The sequence below is a fragment of the Juglans microcarpa x Juglans regia genome, chromosome 1D (genome assembly GCF_004785595.1).
Source record: "Juglans microcarpa x Juglans regia isolate MS1-56 chromosome 1D, Jm3101_v1.0, whole genome shotgun sequence".
Classification (NCBI taxonomy): Eukaryota; Viridiplantae; Streptophyta; class Magnoliopsida; order Fagales; family Juglandaceae; genus Juglans; species Juglans microcarpa x Juglans regia.
Window position 1 is genome coordinate 46,433,040 of NC_054594.1, and position 9,180 is coordinate 46,442,219.

Consider the following 9,180-nt stretch of genomic DNA (forward strand, 5'->3'; position numbering starts at 1 on the left):
AGATTCTCATTAAAGAAATATAAAATCTATTTCTAAAGTATAAAGAAATATAATCTAATTAATAATATATGCTTATTATTTAAAATTAAATTGACTAATATAATATCACACTATTTAGAATTAAAAATTTAAATAAATATATAACAAATATTTACTAATTTTGATTAATAATCACAATTTCACATACTTGCAAAATGCTTTAAACAAATAGATGCATAAGATATTATACAATACAGACAATAGCATTTATTTGTATGGATAGTAATAAAACATACCTAGAAATAGGAAGCAATAAAAGATCAGTATAAATAGAGTAGAACAACAACCAGAAGATTGAGCAACAGCAAGATAAGCATAGAGGTAGCAATTCTGTTGCAAAAAAATATATTATAAAAAATAACTTAATCATTTTAACAATATATTATTGTGTCTTAAATAAAGCTATATTAACATATTAAAGTGTAAGTTGGTCATAATTTTTTATTCAAATTTTAATAACAAATGTCATATTATGTAAACAAAATTGACTATATATTTACAATAAATTTTTCCCGATTGGAAATAAAATTTATAGAATATTGAAAGTGGTTTTTTTACAAATTTATTTTTATTAATAATTTTAATATAATTTATTACCAATTTAAAATTAAATCCTAATTCAATTTAATGTAGACAAATAAATTTGAACCTAAAACGGAACCATTTTGCACAAAAATAAAACCATACCTTGACAGCTTCTCATATCTCTCTCAAAAACTTTTCTCTCCCCAGTCATCTTCCTCCTCTCGTCTCTTAGGCCTCCTCTCCGCTCGAGATCTCCAACCGTCGCTCGCCATCCCAAGAACCGGAGATCCTCCCCTCCTCTCCCCGGAATACAAGTCTCTTTATACGGCTATAGATGCTATTTCTATTACCTCTCTTTCTCTCTTTATATCTCTATTATAGAAGATTGTTCTTTTTTTTTCTTTTTTTTTAATGTTTTGGTTGCTTTATTGGGGTTTTTTTGTTTTCTTTTTGTTTTCTACATACAGATCCGAGTAAATTTTTTTTTAATTTTTATTTCTCCATACATCTACAAATCTTTAGATCTGAGCCAACCTTCAAGTTTTTCTCATAATTTTTTTTCCTGTTAATTTCTTTGTTCCTACAGATCCGAGTCAATCTTTACTTTTTTTTGAAGCTGGGTTTTTTTTTTCCTGTATAGATCTGGATAGATATTCATGTTTCAAGAGATCGTGTTCATATCTCATAGTGTTCTTTTTTTTTCTTTACTTTTTCCATTCCCTGTAATGATTTTTCGCTTTTCTTTTCTTTGTTCTTTCATATTTTGCTTATTTTTTTTTTTCTTCCATCGTGCATTTGTAAATAAATGAACATATGTTTTTCATTTCCTACAGATTTGAGTTGGGGTGTATAATTTTTCTAAAGTGAATTTATTTGTTCATTGTTAATTTTTTTTGGCTTTCGTTTTTCTTGTTTGTTCTTTTTCGTATATCTTGCATGTGTAGGTAAATGAACACATGTTTATCATTTCCCACAGATATGAGGAGATGTATATTTTTTCTAAAATGGGTTTATTTTTTAACACATCTTCATATATCTGAAGAAATCGTGTTCAGATATGGTTCTTGTTTTGTCTTTGTTTTATTTGTTTTTTTTTTTTTTTTTGCTTAGATTTTAACAGATTCTCATATCTTTGAAAATATGTTCAAATTTAACTTTTTTTTTTTTTTGCATGTCGATATATTTTTATCTGTGTTTGTTTTTTTTATTTGTTTTTTCTTGTATTGTAAATTTGTATATACAAGAATAGATATAGTCCATTTCTATTGTTTTTTTTTTTTTTTGTGCAGACAAATTTATTACATTCTTTATTATCTGGAATAGAAATTCTAATATGTTTTAGGTCCAAGATGTAATATGTGGACATTTATTTCTTTGTGACATGTTGAAATTATGTAGAACATGCGCACCTTTTAAAGTTGTTTTTTTTTAGGGTCTTGTAAATCTGTGGGTGGGTTATTTATTATTACACTTGTCATTATCTGCAATATGGATTTTGAGATGTCTGAATAAATTAAAAATTTTCAGATCTGTGTAGAACAAACATTTCTTCAAACATCTCAGAACATATACATTTATTTATTAGACTTTTTGTTATCTGAAATCAAATTTTTGAGATGTGTAAATAAATCTGTGTTTTTTCAGAGTCATATAGAACGTAGATATGTTTCAGACTTATCTATGTACACTTGTACATAGATATGTTTCAGATCTATTTACACTTGTTATTACACTTGGATTATTTTTTTCACATGGTTTTTTTTTTTATATATATGCATGTGTATGTACTATTCCATATAAACTTAGCAAAGTTCGTATTTAAGTTTAAATATGGAAGCATAGAGAAGTCCGTATTCCATCAAAAGATGTAGACAAATATTTTTGTTAGGTGTATGTTTTTCTGTAAATGCACTTTTTTTTTTTTTTTGCAAGTGGTTTTATTTTGTTTGAGCAATATGTGTCCTATATAATCTGCGATGTTTATTTTTCTATAAATTTGAACAGATCTTCACATGTTTGATCTTGCCTTGTTTGTTTTTTCATCTATGTTTACATGTTTGATCTTGCTTTGTTTGTTTTTTCATCTATTGTGAATCTATATATTAATGAATAGATGTTAATTTCTGTTGGTTCCATTTGGTTAGAACATGTTTGTTCTTACGTAAGAGCATCTTTGTTAGTCATATTTTTTTCTATTTATTTCTTTGCACAACTCTAAATACTATGTGGATCTGTTCATTTATTTTTTCGAACTCTAAATTTTTCTCTAACACGTATATGTATGAATGTATGGAAAGTATTGGAGGCAATAAATTCAGAAATATCAAAGCCATAAATGTCTAACAATTCTATTAACAGAAGCATATTTAATTTAACATAAAAGCAAACAAAAACATACTTAATATATTCTGAAATTCACAGATGAAATGGTGGAGTGGACGAAATATAGAACTCAGAAAGCAGCAGTTAGATTTGTGATTTTATCAGATTGCAAATAGCAATAAAAAGTAAAACATCACAATTGTTTTTATACTGAAGCATAGGCGGTGAAAGCGATGTAAAAGAACAAAGCAAACAATCTGATAGGAAATGATGAAGCGGTGGGAAAATATAAAAAGGGAAAAATTTATAACAAGCGGCTAAATCAGTAGAGATAACCAAAATAAAGTAGGAGAAAAAAATTCTAAGACCATAAAGAAATGTAAAAAAAATTCAGAATCTGATAAAGACAACGAAAAAGCAAGCGGCAGAAGCGGTGCGAAACATGGTAAACATGATAGACGGATCTAGAATATGACAAACACGTAGAGAAAAGAAATGGAAAAATAGATCGAAAACAGGAGAACAAAAATTCGTCCAAAAAGAAGACGGTTAAAGCGGTAGATAAGACAAATAAAAAATGTAAAATAATATTAAAATGTTGTAATATGAATATTGTGAAGGCGGTGGAAAAGTAGAAACCCGTAGATAATGAAGGAGAATTCCATAAAGATGTGGAAAATGAGAGCAAAAAGAAAGTACGAAACCGTAAATTCATTAAACGAGAAAAAGACAGATCAAGGGATATAAAGGAAAAATAAATGTAAATGGAGGGGTAAAAAGGAAAAAAATAATAAACCAAGAGATCAAGAGATACAAAGGGAAAATAAATGTAAAAGGTGGGATAGAAAAGGAAAAATAATAAACCAAGAGCTGATGCGTATTGGCACTTATAGTAGGGAACAAAACACAAAAGAATGGGTAAAAATGGCAAAAAATTTAAAATAAAGGACACAACAGGAAGATCACCAAAAAAGCAGGGGTAATAAGGGTGAAAAAAATAAAAGAAAGGACATAGACGAGAACAAATATAAAAAGCAGGGATAAAAATGGAAAAAAATAAACCAAGAGATGGGACACAAAGGGAAAACAAATATAAAAGGAGGGGCAGAAATGGAAAAAATAATGAACCAAGAGCTGCCTGCTTATTGACGTTTATTATATATAAGATATATATACTAGTAAACGGCAAACATGTGCATTGCATGTGTGCCCAATTGCAAAAATATGAAAAATATTTTTAAAAATAAGAAATTCCTGTAAAAATATGTAATAATAAAAAATAGATCAATATATATAATTATGAAATGTAATAGTTTTGTCTATATTGTAAGATTTTTTCATTGATCATAAAAAATCACATATATTATGTGCAGAATATCCATGACTATAACATAGTAATTTCCACAAACACATTTACAGCTACACAATTTTCTATTACAAATCTGAAAGCGACTATTGGAGTTGATGCGCTATCATCATATGTTTCTAAATAAACTTGATATCTAAAAATAGTAAATAAATTATTATTTATTGATATTAACAATTAATATATTCTAATTATAATGTAAAAAATTTTAACTCCAGAATATGAGAAAAAATGTTTACCTTAATTGTGAAGTCTCTATTTTTTTCAACTATAACATAAAGCATTCTCATTTTTCCCACATTCAGTTGTTTTTACATGAAATAAGAACAAAAACATGAAAAATATGTAATATTCTAAAAATATTACATGAAAATTTTTTAGCTTCAGTTGCAAAAATTTTCATCTTTTTTTTTTCTTGTAAAAACTTGCTAGTTACAAAAACATGAAAAAACTGACTAGTTGTAAAAACATGAAAAATGTTCTAAAAATATAAATTTCTCTCTCTTTTTTTTTTTTTTTTTTTTTAAACTTCAAAAATACAAATTTCTTGTAAAAACATGTAATAAGAGAAAACGGAATAAAAAATATAGTTCTGAAATGTAATAAATGCTAGCATCCGAAAAATTTATATATATGATAGTGATCTTACTTGGCTACCTGCCAAGCCATAATGAATCAAAAAATAAGAATTTAAATCCATACAAATTCTCGAATTTAGCTATGAATAGATAAATTTTCATCTATATTTTAAGATGAAACTCACGGCATTCATGCTCGTTTTCTTCTACAAGCAAGTTTGTTTCCGTTGGGATAAACAACAACACTTTACATTTGCATGTTACTTTCACGTTTAAAATTCCTAAACCTGTTCTACGTCTACAACACTGAGCATGCATGTCCCAAAGTGTTCAGGAAACAAACACAATAGCAAACTTGCCACCGCCTATATGTTTCGGTAAAAACAACTCGTTCACGCCTCCTTCCTCATTCGATGTGTTCCCCACAACCCAATGGCCAGCAAGACCACCACATAAGTGTTCGCTTAGCCACGGCAAGGCAATCATCACCGCTTCCTTCCTCTTGCCTTCAAGGTATTGCCGTTGCTGCCGCTTCAACATAGCCACCATGCCAACCGCAGTAGTTCAGTTTCTCCACACTGTCCGAAACCCAGCCTAACGTCTCCACCCACACATGTACCCAAACAGTCATGTTTTCAGGTCTCAAGTTTAGCTAAATTCATGTCACAACCAAAAGAAAGTGCATCAAATATCTTGTTTATTTTTTGATCAAGTTTAGCTAAATTCGTGTCATAACCAGAAGAAAGTGTATCAAATGACTTGTTTATTTTTGGATTATAAACACGTGGGGAACCATACATCTGGAAGACCATCCGTGAAAGCAGACCTAATTGGAAAACGACCAAGATCAATAGACAAAACATGATCATGAGGCCTAAACCCGAACCCAATGCAACTTGAAGATCAGACCAAAACTTTATCTTTTTTTTTAAGGATGCTTATCTATAATTTTATTGAATAACCCTCACATGAGTTGAAGGAATATCGTAATAACACTTTCAGCCATATTGATGAAAACTCAAGTACAAGGTGCTATAAACAAAAACCAAAGTCATAAATTATAATTCTATATATACATAGTGACCATTGAACAAGAAAATTGTTATGCCAATGTAGTCAGATCTTGTCCCAATATTCCTTTATTGTCCATTGAACTCCTTATAAGATCAAACCAAACTCACAGTGCTAATGTCCATATACTGATAAGAGTAATCTTCATGACTTAAAAAAATGAATAGTTTTAGCTAAATTGAATTATTGTTGATTCAATCTGTACTGTACAACATGCAAGAATCAAGGTGGTCAAGCAGAGATTGCGGTGAAAATTGAATACCAGAGCTAGCCGATCCATCCAGTTTTTCATAGTGGTCTAAAACGTCTTCTGAAAATGTACATGTGCATGCTTTATTCAAAGCCTTGGCGTTCCCTTAAGGAGGAGGAAACTAAAGACTGATTGACCCCCGCACCACTGTAAGCCACCGGCCAGCCATGTCTCTTCTACCCCGTGCCGCCAAGCATGCAGGAAAAAAACCTGACCGCCGTAGCCTAGCCGTGAGCTCACGTTGAGCCGCCGCTGGCCATCACCGAGAGGCCTCTGTTTTAACTCCACAAAACAGAGTATCATTGGAGGGCACCGTGAGCCACAACTCAGTCAACCCAGTTGCTGCCCTTACCGGAGGCACCTTAGTGAGCCTCCACTGCTCAGACCCATCACCGTGAGTCTCACTCACCAACTCGAGTAGCCCCACCGTCAACCACCAAAACGGTACATGCGAAGCCTCTAAGCACGGCAACACCATGCTCATCACTCTTTTGTGGTGGTGTTAAATTGCTTCATGCAAAACATAATATAACAATTGGAAAACACGATATTCAGCCGTCACTCTCTCTTTATCTCTGTGTTCAGCTGTCGGATCAGCCACCTCCCACTCACCCTGCTCCTTTGCAACTCTCTACCTCACGATGAGCTTCCGTTGCACGGCCCTAGGTCTCTCTTTGTGGTGATGTTAGGTTGCTTAATGCAGAACATAGGATAACAATTGGAAAATAAATCTGATTTTATACTCAAAATAAGTCGGTTCAAGCGGCGATGAAAAAAATAACATTTGGAAAAGAATTTGGTAGAAGGATAAGAACTGGAAAAGAATACGGCAGAACCAAAATCCAGAACATATGAGAACTAAGGACAGAGTAGAAAAATGAATAGAAAACGGAGGCGGTGGGAAACGGGGGAAAAATAAATCTAGAATCTTATAAGATGAAAAAAAAAAAGGAATTCGAGGAGCCGGTGGAAAACGGGAGAAGAAAAATTCAGAATCTGATAAGATGAAAACACAGGAATTCGAGAAGAACAAAAGTAAAGATAAAAATGACAAAATTTGGTTCAAGCGGCGATAAAAAGAATAACCATCTCGAAAAGAATTTGGCAGAAAGATAAGAACTGTAAAAGAATACAGCAGAACCAAAATCCAGAACATAGAAGAACTGAGGATAGAGCAGAAAAATGAATAGAAAAGGGAGGTGGTGGGAAACGGAGGAAAAATAAATCTTGAATTTGATAATAATAAAAAAAACAAAAAACAAAGAAAGGAATTCGAGAAGGCGGTGGAAAACGGGAGAGAAAAATTTAGAATCTGATAAAATGAAAACACAGGAATCTAAGAAGAACAAAAGTAAGGACAAACCTGAAAAAATCGTAAATAGAGTAAGAATGTCAAGGGGGATAGAAATGGAAAAAAATACCAAATGAAGGACAAAAAATTGAAAATAAAAGATGGACGACACCTCCTTGCTTATTAACGCGATATATATATACACGTACGAGAATAACAATCATATGATATGCAATGTTGGCGGCCGGCTGGTTACAACGCATGCATGCATGCCAACCTAGCTAGCTAACTACTACTAGGGTGAAAACATTGCACTTTCACGAGGCCCTCGTCCACATTACATAATGCCTACCACCTCCAAACATGGGCGGCGCACGTACCTACTTATCACTAATCTAACCAGCAGTCCTCCTCAATTTTCACACACACACACATATATATATATATATATATATATAATATATGAAAAATGTCAGTAGGGTGTCTCAAAATTATAGATCAATTTTTTTAATTTTTTATTTAATGATTAAAAAATTGATTATTAATAAAATTATATATTTTTTTTCTTAATAATTAAGGATATTAAAAAATTGTTGAGAAAAAATAGACTAGCTTTACGCCTAGCGGTAACCACTGGGTAGCACTATCCATAATATATATAACGACCCTACCTTATTCTCTCTCTCTCTCTATTCAGACTTGACTCGTAAAAAAAAAAAAATTTCACCCATGACAATAGATACTTACTCGATTAGTAAACGACGCGTATACGAATAAACTGAACAAAGGCTCATTAAAATCTGTTCATTTAAGCTCGAATCCATTCGTTAGATTAACTCGATTAAAATTTATTTATACATTAATAACCGTGTGTGTATGTATATATATATATATATATATATATATATATATATTGGTTAATAACATAAACATAACAGCTTTTATAATTAAATATATAATGTGTAACTTAATTATTTGTACCTATATATTGAATATATACTTTATAGCTATTTCGTAATTTGTACAATAAGTAATGAGTAAAATCTCGTGATCGGATTCGAACTCAAATTTTTTGAATCAAACACAACTTGGCAATGTAAAGAACGGCTCAACTCGACTTGATTACAGCCGTGGTGGTCCATGCAATAAATTCTGGGGCCAGCTCCTCCAACAGCTTGTCAGGACGTCCACTTTGTACAGGTCACGATCATGATCATCGATCTCCAGCTGGGGCCTGGCCCCCCTTCTAATTCACTTGTTGCACCAGACAGTTTTAATACTATGTCGTGTTTAATTTCATCATTTCATTTATCAACGTAATCCCGTTTGAGAATATTTAGTTTCAAACCTTATTAATTAATTTAAGATATGAAAAATATTCTAATCACAAAAGAATTACACAAAAACAATATCATATATTGATGTGGTTTGATGTAATTCGTCAGATTATAAAATTATTTTTATTGTAAAGTTAATCTAATGAATCAGATAAAATCACATCAATTTATAAGATTATTTTTATATAATTCGTTTGTAGATGTAACAGTACTCTTTGGTCAAATAGTTAGCTGACTTTTTATTATACGGAACAAAAACAAATCCACAACGTGTAACGCAGATCACGTATAATTAAGAGGTAGCGGAAGCATCATTATATATAGTCATGCATGGATGCGATAAATCTAATTAATTAAACACGTTAACAAGGTTTTGACTGAATTTAGGGATGATGTATAGG